Consider the following 12,157-nt stretch of genomic DNA (forward strand, 5'->3'; position numbering starts at 1 on the left):
CTTTCATTAGATTAAGCTTCCCCTTCACCTCCTCTCTTACCTAGTTAGTGTGGTGGATTTTGTTGTGTGCGACTTTTTCCTTTGCTGTCTTACTTTTTCCCAGTACTACTTTTTCTAGTGTTAGTTTTTTCCCGTTTTTTTTTTTATACGTTTTGGCCTATGGCACCGGTAGGCTTTCTTGGTGAGGTCTGATGATCGGCCCCAGCCTGTTGTGGCGCAGGCAAGTGTTTATAATGGCACTGTCTTGCTTGGCTCATGCTGTCCCCCGGAGCTCATCTTTGTGCCTCTCTTTAGAGAATCTAGAGTCCGGGTTGATAGGTGGTCTTCAGGACAGCATGTGGGTAGTTTTAGGCCACTCGGCGGTGACTGAAAAATCCGAACTGTGGCGGCGGTCAGGACTGGAACGCGGGGCGGGCAGGCTAACCACTCAGCCACCGCCCCCGCATCACTATTTTCCCCCTTCTACTTTTTTCCTGTGTTATTTTTCCACTTTTTTATTATCATTGTTTGTTCTGTACCTCGTTAGCTTACTGGGTTTTGTTGTATTATTTTCTTTTTCGTTAGTGGATTATGAATTTTTTTGATGGAATAATGTATATAAACAGACAAACAATTCCCGCATCGTCTCTCTCTCTCTCTCTCTCTCTCTCTCTCTCCCTCTCTCTCTCTCTCTCTCTCTCTCTCTCTCTCTCTCTCTCTCTCTCTCTCTCTCTCTCTCTCTCTCTCTCTCTCTCTCTCTCTCTCTCTCTCTCTCTCTCTCTCTCTCTCTCTCTCTCTCTCTCTCTCTCGTGTGTCTATGGCAAGTGAAATATTGGATTATTATCAATCTTATTATCGTAATTTATTGAGTTTTATCAAATCTCATATTTTGGGTCTCTTCCACTCCACTTATCATCCTCCCATTCTCCTCCCCCCTTCCTCCTCTTTCTCCTCCTCCACCTCCTCCTCTCCTCCTCCTCTGGGATATTATTTACCCTTCAGGAGTTTTCTTCGCCAAACTTTCCTCCTCTTATTGCTGCGTATTGGCATCTTTTTCCTCCCAGCACTCCCTCTCCTCTCTTTCCTCCCCTCTTCCTTCCATTCTTCCCTTCCTTCCTCTTTCCGGACCCATTTCCCTTCCGCTGCCTTCCTCCCCTTCTTCCCACGCACCTCTCTCACCCTTGCATGTTCTTTTCTTATCAGCATTCCCTCTGCTCTCTTTCCTTCCCTCTTCCCTCCTACCATCCCTTCCTTCCTCTCTCCCTTCAGACCCACTTCCCCTCTCCGCCTTCCTCCGCTTCCCACGCACCTTTCTCCCTCGTACGTACCCATTTCATAACACGATTAACCCACGCCACTTCATCCTCTCCCCTTCCCATACTCTCCTGACCCATATTACTTACTAAGGGGCGACATTAACCTGAAATAGAACAGTTTACACGAGCTTACCCTTTTCATCCCCCTCTTAAAGAAAACGTTATGTAGGAGAATGGGTGTTGAGATAATTCGAGATAATTGCCATTTCTAAGCCTCCAGAGAGAGAGAGAGAAAAAGCGAAGAAATATGGTATGTAGCAGAGCCTGGCGACCATTTTCCTTGGGGGTAATATTAGAAGCAATATACTGGGCCCATTTTGCCTATTACGGTCATTTGAGTCTCGGAGGGCGAAGACTGTCACGGCAGGGTCCTCGGCGGCAGGGGAGAGGTAGGGGGGGATGATGGCAGAGGGAAGAGGGTGGAAGGGGTGGAAGGGGTAGAGGCGGGTTACTGAAGTGAAACGGGGTAAGTGGAAGCTGGTGGTGACGTTGTTGGTACTGGTGGTGGTGGTGGTGGTGGATGATGGAGAGGGGGAGGGAGGGGAAGGGGAGAAGGTACGGCTAGATTTAGTGGGTGAAATGGAGGTGAGGGTTTACTGTTGGTGTTGGTGGTGATGGTGGTGGTATGGTGGTTGTGGTGGTGATGGAGGTATTGTATCTTTATGTCTGTTCTAAATCCTCATCTTTATCATCTTCCTTTTGTTTCTCTTTCCATTCTCTTGTTTAATGATTCTCCTCTTTTCTTCCTCTCTTCCTACTCCCCTCACACGTCGTTTCTTAAGCTTTTATCTCCCTTCTCTCCTTTCCTCTGATCTTCTTTCATCACGCTCTCTTTAACCTGTTTCTCTCTCTCTCTCTCTCTTTCTCTCTCTCTCTCTCTCTCTCTCTCTCTCTCTCTCTCTCTCTCTCTCTCTCTCTCTCTCTCTCTCTCTCTCTCTATTTCTGTCACACGAATCTTTATAAATTCCATTCTTCCCTCTCATTTCTTTCTCCTCTTTACACTTCCCCTCACAGACCATTTCAATTCTTCCTCCTCCTTCTCCTCCTTCTCCTCCTCCTCCTCTATCTCCTCCTTCCTCTCTTTTATACTTTTCTATTCTCATCTCCCCTTGGCAAACCTCTTTACTCTTCTTGATTTTCTTCTCCCTTTCGCTTCCCTTCTGGTTCCTTGTTCCTCTTGTACCTCTTCTTTCCCCGTCTTTCTCCTTCTTCGTCTCCTACTCTTCCTCTATCCCCTTCTCTTCCTCTCTCTTTCTCCCTTTCGTTTCCCTCTTGGTCCCTTGTTGGTCTTGTATCTCTTCTTCCCCTCTCTCTCTTTTTCCTCCTTCATCTCCTCCTCTTCATCTTTCCCCTCCTCTTCCTCTTGAACACCTTTAATTAATTGTTGTTTAAGGAGTGCTTCAGGTGGATCTGTTTGATTAGATGACGCCTTCAAACACACACACACACATACACACACACACACACACACACACACACACACACACACACACACACACACACACACACACACGAACCCTCTCATTCCTTTCCTCTCCTTCCCTCCTGCCCACTCCTTTCCTTCTCAGCACACAAATCATCTCCAGCAGAACCTTGCCGTGACTAATACTCGGCCCGGCTTTTATCTTGCTGCCAGTCATTCCCCGCGGCCCAGAAAGGGATATTTGAGGCCCCGTCCGGGTTGTCGCCCCTCCTACGCTATTTTATGCCTTAATCATGTAAGTCGTAAAGGTCTTGGTGATGGTGGTGGTGATGGTGGCGATGGGGGATAATGAGATGTCCGGGAAAGGAGGTCGAGATGATTATGGTGGTGGTGGTGGAGGTGGTGATGGTGATTGTGGTTGGTGGCCTAGTCTGGTTGGTGCTTTGATGTTAGTGGTGGTGATGGTGGTGATGGTGGTGGTGGTGGTGGAGTTAGGGTGAGCTTAGGTAAGGTTTGGGGAGTTTTTTCTTAGTGTGTGTGTGTGTGTGTGTGTGTGTGTGTGTGTGTGTGTGTGTGTGTGTGTGTGTGTGTGTGTGTGTGTGTGTGTGTGTGTGTGTGTGTGTGTGTGTGTGTGTGTGTGTTTTCTATTTTCCGATCTCTTGTTTGCGTTCTCAAAATAGAATCGGATTACGGCGTCGAAGCCTCATTAGATGGAACACACACACACACACACACACACACACACACGAACACACACACACACGAACACACACATGAACACAACACAACGTCCTCTTTGACCTCACGGAAATAATTAAATAAAAGAGAAAAACAACAACAAAAGGGAAAAAGAAAAACAAAAGCCGGCAAGTAAACACACACACACACACACACACACACACACACATGATCCTGTCCCCTCCCTCCCCCTTCCTCCCCCCTTCCCCCTTCCTCCCTCCTCCCCCTTCCTCTACCCCTCCCCTTCCCCCCTCCCCCCCTCACTAATCCCAGGTGAGAGCCAAAGGACAGGTAACAAGAGGTGGCTTTTCTCTCTCTCTCTCTCTCTCTCTCTCTCTCTCTCTCTCTCTCTCTCTCTCTCTCTCTCTCTCTCTCTCTCTCTCTCTCTCTCTCTCTCTCTCTCTCTCTCTCTCTCTCTCTCTCTCTCTCTCTCTCTCTCTCTCTCTCTCTCTCCTTTTAATTCTCAAGTTTTTCCCTCCCTCTCTTCCTCCTCCTCTCCTTCCCCTTTTCTCTCCTCCCTCTTCATCTCCACTACATTCTAGTTTCCTCTTACTACTCCCTCTCCCTCTCTTTGTCTCCTCCTCCTCCTCCTCCTCTCCTTTCCTTCCCCTTTTCTGTCTCCCCTCTTGAAGTGATGTCCCCCACTGTCTTCTCTTCTGGAAAAGCGGATCAAGTTTAAGGGAAAAAATGATAAATATTGTAGCGTGTCCTCCTCCTCCTCCTCCTCCTTCTTGTCGTCTTCTTCCTCCTACGCATTATTTTCCTGACCATCCTCTACCTCCACTTAGTTTTTTTTCTCCTCCTTCTCCTCGTCCTCGTTCTCTTCTTCTTCCTCCTACGCCTCCTTGTCTTCCTAAACCTATCCTCTCCCTCTTACTCCTCCTCCTCCTCAGTCGTAGTCGAGGTCACGAGGAATTGGGGACACACACACACACACACACACACACGCACACACGCACAATTAATACCGAATCAGAGCTCAGCGTGGGACGGAGGAGTTGTTTTATTGGTTGCCTTCCCCCTGTGGTCTTTGCCGCCCGGTGTAGCCGTTTCAAATTACTCCCTGTTTCAGAAGACTCCCCCAATCAGATGAAACTAGGTTCAGTCGACTCCCCGTCACTTGAAACTGGTTTCAGACGACTCCCCACCCGTTTGAAATGACTCTGTAGTCGAATGAACCTTGTTTGAAGTTTTTCGGTGTTTTTGAATCTAAGTAGAGTGTTTCACGTTTCGCTTCCCGTTTTCTATATACTTTACTGGTGAAACACCTGTGCAGCTCACCACGGCCTTAACTCAGCAGAGCTCCGCACGCTCACAGGAACAACGCAAATAATCACATCTGCTTATCATCCTCAAGTATTTATAATAATATTATAATGATTATATTTGTTGGTTTGTGCTTATTCTTTCCGAACAGTTCAAAATCTTCTCCTTCGAACTCTGAGTGATCGACATGAAAACTGGGACAAATGTTTGCACGGCGTCTTACTTGCACTGAGGTAGGTAATATCAGGGTAAACCTGTGAGTTCTTGTCGAGACGTCTGTGTGTACTGTTATTTGTTTTTGAAATGCATTATTTCTTTATTTAGATCTACAGTCCAGGCCTCCACGAGGTTTTCACCATTCAAGATGTTATATGGCCGAGAACCTGCCCTTCCCATCGATGTGGACCACGAGTTCGCTGACTGCACCTCCGATCCTGACGATCCTGAATTTGAGGAGTCTGACTTCCATGCTATACTCTCAAAGCTCGAAATATTACAGGCATTTTTTTTTCATGCAAGAGGGAGTAGCTGTATACATATGCTATATATATATTTTATATACAGGCTACACATGTATAGTATCTTTATCCATACATAATGTAATATTTATATACACTAATCGATAATAATATTATGTTACTACAAGAGTATTTTATCTTACAGGATGTTGTTTTCAAGAAAGCTGATGCCAACATTGAGCGAGCTCAGGAAACACAGCAAGCTGATTTTGCAAAGAGGCGATACAAACAAAAGAATTTCATCGTGGGTGACAAGGTGTTGCGTTACAACCTCCGACAATAAAGCAGGCAACCATTTTAATGTAGTTATTCGTGTGTAATGTGCACATGATTAGTGATTAGCTTTTGGATGGGAGACATTAATGTACTGTTGTGTGATTACTGATTAGTTTTTGTATGGGAGTCAACATCAATAAATCTTTTTCTTCCAATAATGTGAGTCACTTCAACCTGATGGGGAGTCATATGAAACCAGTTTCAGTTGACTGGGGAGTGCTATCTAACTAGTTTCAATTGACTGGAGAGTGCTATTTAACTAGTTTCAATTGACTGGAGAGTGCTATTTAACTAGTTTCAATTGACTGGAGAGTGCTATTTAACTAGTTTCAATTGACTGGAGAGTGCTATTTAACTAGTTTCAATTGACTGGAGAGTGCTATTTAACTAGTTTCAATTGACTGGAGAGTGCTATTTAACTAGTTTCAATTGACTGGAGAGTGCTATTTAACTAGTTTCAATTGACTGGGGAGTGCTTTAAAACTAGTTTCATGAGACTCCGGGGGTCATGTCTAGGGGGAGTATCCTGAAACGTTTACACCGGGGGAACTTATTGGGGTGACTCTTACATCAGAAGATCAATATATACAAGCCTCTTCTTCGTCTTCCTCCTCTTCCTATTCTTCATCTTCGTCGTCGTCTTCGTCTTCCTCCTCCTCCTCTTCTTCCACTTCTTCCTGCTTTGTTTTCTGTATACACAACTCCTTCCTTCTCCTTTTTCACTCTCTGTTTTCCTCCTCCTGTTTTTCTTATTCAACCCTGTCCTCCTCTTGTTTCTTCTGTCACCTCTCTTCCCTTTCGTTCCACTCTTCTTCCTATTTCCCATTTTTTACTGTTTCCTCCTCCTCTTACTCCTCGTCTTCTCGCTGCGTTCTTCTCCTTTTCTTCAAGTGTTTCCCCTCTTTTTCCCTCCCTGCTGACCTCTTCCTCCTTTTCATTTTCTACCCCTCACCTCTTCTAAGACTTTCCTTCCCTCTCGCCCTTCCTTCTCTTCCTCTTCATTTTTTCCCTCCTCCTCCTCCTCCTCCTCCTCGCCTCCGCTGGGGGTTTTCCCCACTCTCTGCTTTTTTCTTTTTTTCATTCTCTTCCCTTCCTCTCTTCCACTCTTTCCCCTCCTCCCTTTTCTTTTCCCTCTCTTTATCCTCTTCCCCTCGCCTACTTCTCCCTCTGTATTTCCCCTACCTCTCCCCCTCTCCCCTTCTTCCTCCTTTTCATTCTCTTCCCCTTGCCTTCCTTTCTAACGTTTCCCCTCCCTCCTCTCCTCTTCCTCTCCCCTTTCCCTTCTCCTCCTCTCCTCTTACTCTCCCCCAAACCTTCTCCTCCTCTCGTCTTCCTCTCACCCTCCCCTCCCTCCTCCCTCTCCTCCTCCCCTAGCATTTCCCCTACCTCCCCCTCCCCCTCCTCCACCTCCTCCTCCTCCTCTTCCTCCTCTTCCTCCTCCCCGTGGTTCGCCTTTATTACTATTGTTTACTAATAATTCAAGAGGATTTGGAAGCCATTTGCCGCCGCTTTGCCCAACATCCCTCGGTCTGCAAAATAATAAAAATAGATTTCCAGTTTCGCATGGCCGGGAAAATAGTGTGACTCGTGACTCTCATAGTTTTGTGTATCGGCCCGTTGGAAAAAAAAAATGGATATTCTTTTATTTGGCCGCGAATGAGATGCAGGGAAGTCTTTTTTTGTGTATTTTCGCTTTTTTTTTTTGTTTCGTTTTGCGTTGTACCCCCTCGAGTTTTTTTTTTTTTACAGTAGAGGAAGCAGTTCAAGGAAAAATTAAACAAAACAATAATGAAAAAAGAAAAAAGCCCGCAAGTAGTAGCAGTAGTCGAAATAGATGATTGTGTGTGTGTGTGTGTGTGTGTGTGTGTGTGTGTGTGTGTGTGTGTGTGTGTGTGTCCATTTTGATTGGACGTGTTTTGTTATGGTTTGGTTATATTGTTTTTTTTGTTTGCTTGGTATTGTGGTGTTTTTTTGTTTGTTTGTTTGTATATATGTGTGTGTGTGTGTGTGTGTGTGTGATACAGAAAGTCGTGCCTCTCGGTTTAGCGTAGTCTATATCGGTTTAATTAACGTTTGTGATGTTTTGTTTTATTAGCTTTTTATTTCCGTTTAATTAATTCGTTTGTTTCAGAAAGTCGTGTATTAATTTGTCTTCATTTTTTCGTTTCGTATTTCCGTTATTTTTCAACTATGTTTTTCAACCTCTTCTTTTTCTCTCCTTTTTTATTTTGTTTTTGCTTCTCATTTTCGTGTATTTGAGTTTGTTGCAGAAAGTCGTGTTTTCATATTTTTTCTTCTTACATTATCGCTTTTTGGCAGAGCTTTTCAACCCATTTTTTCGCATTCTCTCTTTTTCTCCTTTTTTTTTGTTATAATATCTTACGTTTGTGGTTGGGTTAATTTCATAGTCATATTATTTTTTCGTATTTTTCTGTATATTCTGAACCACTTTTTACATACTTTCTCGTTTTTTTTCTTTCTAGCTTCTTTTTTTCGTGTTTTTTTTAAATATTTCAGAAAGTCACGTCACATTTTCATTTTTTCCATTTCATATTTCCATGTTTTTTCGGTATTTTCCAAACCCTTTTCTCTCGCAGTCTCCCCCCAAAAGTGTTCACGTGTGATTGGCCGACGTTCCCATTCTCCTTGACGTTGCTAATTGGCTCTCCGGGACGCTCTTGATAGCCAATGAAAACTCTATTTGCTCCGAACTCGATGCCTAATTGGTTATGTATCCCGGCCAGTCAGAGAGCGGCTTAGAGGCCAGTAATGAAGGTTTGGGTTTATCGAAAATCACCGTGACAAGGATTGGAATCGAGACTGACTGACGTATATAGACAGTGGTGGACAGGAATAGACGGCCGAAAATAGAGGAATGGGTGCTGCAATCTCCTATGACCTTCCCTTTATGGTTCCAATTAAGTCCCTCTTCCTCCTCCTCTTCCTCTTCCTCTTCCTCTTCATTCTCCTCTTCCTCCTCTTTCTGTTTCTATTGGTTCTCCTCTCCTTTGTAAGTTACCAGCACCTCCTCCTCATCCTATTTTTTCTACTTTTCCTCTTTCTTCTCCTCTTCCTCTCCTCTCCTTTCTATTTCCCTTTTTCCTCCTCCTCTTTGGACCTTACCTCCTCTTCCATCTCCTATTCCTCTTTTTCTTCTTCCTCTTCATCTTTTTTCTCCTTCCTTCTCTTCCTTCTCTGCCCTCCTCCTCTTCTTGTTCCTCTTGTTCGTCCTCCTTTGTATCTAACTTACACCTGCTTCACCTCCTCCATCTCCTCCTCCTCCTCCTCCTCCTCCTCCTCCTCCTCCCCTTTCACCAACCTCTTAACATGCTTCGATTTCTCCGTCATCCTACATTCTCCTTTCTTCTATGGCTTCCTCCTCCTCCTCCTCCTCCTCCATCTTCCCTCCTCTTCGTCGTCACCTTTCTCATCATCTTATTCATTCCGTATCAAGTTTATTCCACAGACGCATTTAATCTCTCTCTCTCTCTCTCTCTCTCTCTCTCTCTCTCTCTCTCTCTCTCTCTCTCTCTCTCTCTCTCTCTCTCTCTCTCTCTCTCTCTCTCTCTCTCTCCCCCCCCCCCCCCTGCCAATCTCTGCATGTCTTCAGTTTCGACTCATCAATGGCCATTGGGGGAATTTTCATCGGGGAGGAAAGAGGGAGAGAAAAAGGTTTTATGATTGGCTATTGAGACCTCGAGAACACCCTCCCCTCTACCCCTCCCTCCTCTGCCCCCCACATCTGACCCCCTTTTCCTTCTCTTCTCTCCCTCCTCGTCGTCCTCCTCGTCCTCCCCGTTCCCTCCCTTCCAAACACCCACACCAATCATTTCTCCTGCCTTTCATTTCACTTCTCTCGGGGGATGAACACACACACACACACACACACACACACACACACACACACACACACACACACACACACACACATACACACACACAGACCAGCGGGGATTGTTGGTTTCTGTTATATACATTTTTGTGTTTTCAGTAATAATATTGGTTCGCCCCCGTGTGTGTGTGTGTGTGTGTGTGGGTGTGGTGGGGGGGGTAATGTGTATGTGTGAAGAGGGGAGAAAAGGGGAGAATGAAGGGGGGAGTAGGGGAAAGAGATGTAGGGGGAGGGGGAGAAGGAGAGAGAGAAAAGGAATGAAGGAAAGAGGAGTCATGATGGTGTGTGTGTGTGTGTGTGTGTGTGTGTGTGTGTGTGTGTGTGTGTGTGTGTGTGTGTGTGTGTGTGCGCGCCATTAAATTCAGGTCATGTGCACCCCATCAAGCTCTTTCACACGACTCTTACAAAGGCATGAACAGCTGCCAATTAAAACTTAGTTAATTAATTAGATGCTTAATGAGGTCTGTTAAGCCCGACCTGAATTAATAGTTCCTTCTCATTTTACCAACTTGTGGCGGCCCTGAACTTGTGAACTTGTGGCTTGTAAGTCCTCGCTGCTTGTGTCGTAATGGGGGTGATGTGAAGGGTCTTTTTCTCACCGTGTTTGGTAACTTTTCAGATAACTTGGTACAGTAATTTTTTTCAGTCCATTTCAGGCAGGCAGTGAGGCATTATGGTGTGTGTGCGTGTGCGTGTGCGTGTGTGTGTGTGTGTGTGTGTGTGTGTGTGTGTGTGTGTGTGGTACGTTCCGGGTGATTTGCTTCGCTATGTGTGGCTTTGGCTATTGTCCTGAGAGAGAGAGAGAGAGAGAGAGAGAGAGAGAGAGAGAGAGAGAGAGAGAGAGAGAGAGAGAGAGAGAGAGAGAGAGAGAGAGAATTATGGTATATTGGCGGTGGCATTAATGGTGGCATCCGTCGCTTCTAATAGTGCCATTATTACGTGGACTTTGTGGCACTCGTTCCTAATGGGTTGATGCGGCTCCTGTCTAATGGACGGAGAGGAAAGCGGCGACCTGGAGTGTTATTATAAAGGGACAGGTGTGATGGACGGCAGGTGTGTGTTGGGGGTGGGAGGGGGTGCATGGGGAGGAAAAAGAGGGGGGGGAGGGGGGAGGAAAAGGATATAGAGGGGTAAGAGGGAGTGAGAGAGGGAAAAGAGAGAGAGGGAGAGGTGACGGAGGGTTGAGTGAGTGAGTGAGTGTGTGTGTGTGTGTGTGTGTGCGCGTGATTGAGAAAAGAGAAAGGAAAAGAGAAGGAAAGTGAGAGGAAGAAAAGAATGAAAGGAGAGGCAAGGAGGGGGAATAGAGGGAAAGAAGAGAAGGGAAGAAGGAAGATGGGGGGGGGGGGGGAGAAACTAGGCATGGGAGGTAAATGAGGAAGAAAAAATGGAGAAAAAAAGGCAGAAATGGAGGGAAAAGACGGAAGAAGGAGGAAAAAAAGGAGAATGAAGAAAAAGTTAAGGAGGAAAGTCAAAAGAAGAAAATGAAGGCAAGGAAGAAGAGAATAAAGAAGGGAAGAATGGAAGGAAAGGGAATATGGAGAGAAAAAAAGAGAAAAAACAATGGAGAAAAGTGGGAGGATGTGTGTGTGTAAGGGAGCAAAAAGTAGGGTAAGAGGTCACACACACACACACACACACACACACACACACACACTCAGAGGCCACGACCACGCACACAAACACTCCCAAACAAGCAAGAGATCCCCCAAGCAGAAAAATATAGCGGCGACATAAACAGGGCGCGAGGCCGAGTCTGTACAGTGGCGTGGAAAATGATCTTTACAGCCAGCCCGCACCCACCCCTCTCTCTCTCTCTCTCTCTCTCTCTCTCTCTCTCTCTCTCTCTCTCTCTCTCTCTCACCCACTTTTTCCTCCTCCTTCCTCCATTTTCCCTTTTTCTTACCTCTGACTTTCCTCCTTGGGCTTTCTTCTTTCCGTCTCCTTCCCTCCAATCTTTCCTTTCTCCGTTCTTTCTCCCTCGTATACCATTCCTGTCTTTTTCTTTCTTTTCTTCTCCATCCTTGCCTTCCTCTTCGTTCCCTTTCTTCCTCTTCTCATTTTCTCTCCTCCTTTTTTCCTTCCCTTCCATCCTTGCTCTCTTCTCCATTTTCTCTGTCACTCACATTTGCCTTTTTCTCATTTATTTTTCCTCATTTCAAAGTCTGCCGTCTTCCCTTGCCTTGCCTTTTTCTCTCTCTCTCTCTCTCTCTCTCTCTCTCTCTCTCTCTCTCTCTCTCTCTCTCTCTCTCTCTCTCTCTCTCTCTCTCTCTCTCTCTCTCCTTGACCTCGTACGGCTTGCGGGTCAGTGGCGGGTGCTGCAAATATTTTATAAGGCCAGATGAGAAAGTTCCGTGACATACACACACTTCTGCTGGATACTCCGCTTATTTCACGTACACATGTGTGGCTGGACGGGGCAGGGACGTGCACATGAATATTTGAACACACACACACACACACACACACACACACACACACACACACACACACACACACACACACACACACACACACCATGGCTCCTCCACTCTTTTTCCTTCATTCCTTCAGTCTCTCTCTCTCTCTCTCTCTCTCTCTCTCTCTCTCTCTCTCTCTCTCTCTCTCTCTCTCTCTCTCTCTCTCCCCCTCCTCCTTTATCTCCTTCCCTTCTCCTCCCTTCTCCCCTTATCTCCCCTCTTCACACCTAAGCATTACACACACACACACACACACACACACACAACACACACACACACACACACACACACAC

At 45.8% G+C, this 12,157-nt stretch overlaps 1 protein-coding gene across 2 annotated transcripts in view; it reads left to right on the forward strand.

Annotated features, from left to right (window-relative positions):
- LOC127006779 (uncharacterized) overlaps positions 1-12,157 on the forward strand; it is a 143,185-nt gene that overhangs the window by 72,996 nt on the left and 58,032 nt on the right. The gene's annotated exons all lie outside the window — the stretch shown is intronic.

The sequence above is a fragment of the Eriocheir sinensis genome, chromosome 33 (genome assembly GCF_024679095.1).
Source record: "Eriocheir sinensis breed Jianghai 21 chromosome 33, ASM2467909v1, whole genome shotgun sequence".
Classification (NCBI taxonomy): domain Eukaryota; kingdom Metazoa; phylum Arthropoda; class Malacostraca; order Decapoda; family Varunidae; genus Eriocheir; species Eriocheir sinensis.